Source organism: Penaeus monodon, chromosome 37, assembly GCF_015228065.2.
Source record: "Penaeus monodon isolate SGIC_2016 chromosome 37, NSTDA_Pmon_1, whole genome shotgun sequence".
Taxonomy (NCBI): domain Eukaryota; kingdom Metazoa; phylum Arthropoda; class Malacostraca; order Decapoda; family Penaeidae; genus Penaeus; species Penaeus monodon.
Genome location: NC_051422.1, coordinates 30,682,083 through 30,683,986, shown reverse-complemented (window position 1 = coordinate 30,683,986; position 1,904 = coordinate 30,682,083).

Below are 1,904 nucleotides of genomic sequence, written 5' to 3'. Positions count from 1 at the left end.
CAAACGCTTCTTGAGTCGATGTAAGGCCTTCAAGCAACCCACGACCAAACTCACGACGCGTTCCACAATTACTCGAATGGCGCTTATAAGTATACGGTCTATTTTGGACTTGTGCCAGGAGTAAATCCAGACTGCTCCGGTCTCTGGTGCCTCAGTAGGTGGTTGCGGATCCGTTTCAGAAGAATGTGAGCGAGAACCTTGCCTGTAATGCTGAGCAGTGTAATGCCACGGTAGTTGCTACAGTCCCATCGATCCCTCTTCCCTTCCCAGAAGACGGGATGACCACGCCCCTCGCAGGTCAGGGGGAATGGTACCAGACTGCCAAATGGCAGTCAGGACTGTATGCAGCCCCTAGCCATAGGTTTCCACGGCCCCCAGCCTTTAGCAGTTCATCAGGGATTCACTATGCCTGCCTTTCCCCACTCTTTACAGCTTTGAAATCGCCCAGCATAACCTCTGTTTAGAGGGTAGAGGTTCCTCGCTGGATGGGTGGGTCCGGCAACGGCACTGGACATCGCCTGCATCCAAGCTAACTGGTTGAGGATCCACCTGGTACAACTGTTTCAAAAATACTCAGGCCCAACGTTCACGAAACCCCACATGATCTGGAATGATCCGTCCATCCGCTGATCGGACTGCATTCATCCATTGTGAGGAGGGCTTGGGGTTCAGTTTCCCTCGGGCTTGGTCAGCCAGGGCGAAGGTCAATTTCCAAAATGGCCTTTCGACCTCGCTCAGCCAAGATGTCTTATGAACTGTTTCCTTGTCCCCTTGCCGCATGTCCGAGCCTCGCACCTGGAGCGACGCAAGACTTGATTCCCATTTAGCCGAGTCCTTGCGACACGCTTCAGTGGCCTCTAAATGTCTCCAGGGAGAATGTATTCTGCCTTTGTCCTTGGGCGTAAACGCCAATGGACTCCTGAGCTGCTTCGATTTTACGCCCGCCTTGTAAGGACTCCCACAGAGCAACCTGGATCCGTCCAGGTTTGGCCTGGTTTCCTGAGAGTCGGTCATAAACTGCCGGGGCGAACCCACGGTCCACACTCCTCCTCCCTTTAGTCTTTCAAGGTGAAACACCTTTAGGGTGGCCACTGGAAGGGACGAATCTAGAAGAACCATCTTTTTTTGAAAGTGGACCCGCGGGAGCCCACGCAAGCCTAATGGTCGTCGCACAGAACTAGCACTCCGGTAAAAACCCCTGGCAGTAATATCTGGTAATGTCTATCCTCCATCAAAAAAGAACCGGAAATACTACACAAGGATGTAAGTACCCGATTACCTTGGCCACTGTAAAAAACACACGCAATCGCTGGTAGCCAAGTCCAGCGATGCGAGTTGGAGCGCTGGTACCCAGGAAAGCATAGATCCTCATTTTCTGGGCCGCCTAGCAAAAGTCCCGGAGAAGGGAGGCTATTTCTCAGCTGCTGGAATCAGCTCCGCAGCCATGGGGGCCGACAACACCGTAGCCATCTCGGTCACAGCCGGGATACCGCATTGAAGTCTCCCCCCAGAACAAGTGCCGAATGTCTTCCGCCGGGGGCAATCGTCCTGGCCACAGTAATGCTAGTTTGGCGTAGAACGCACAGAAAATCATTTCAAATCGACCATTTTTATGTACAATCTGCTAGAAGACGTAGACACAATAGAGACATGAAGCCAAAAAGCATGCTTCAGTCTCAATGCCTGATACGCCTCATCACCGTGTCACAGTCGACTACCGCAGGCTGAAGTCGACTGGAGATGGCTATTGGCTACAACCCTGGAGGTGGTGACCATCGCTGCGGCCCGTACCAGTATTAGGTTTTTTTTTTTTTTTTTTGGAACACCCGACACTAATCGTGCCGCTACCAGGTCTTCTCCCTCTGAGAGGGCAGCCCACCCTCAGCTCCCAGTCCGCTTCAATT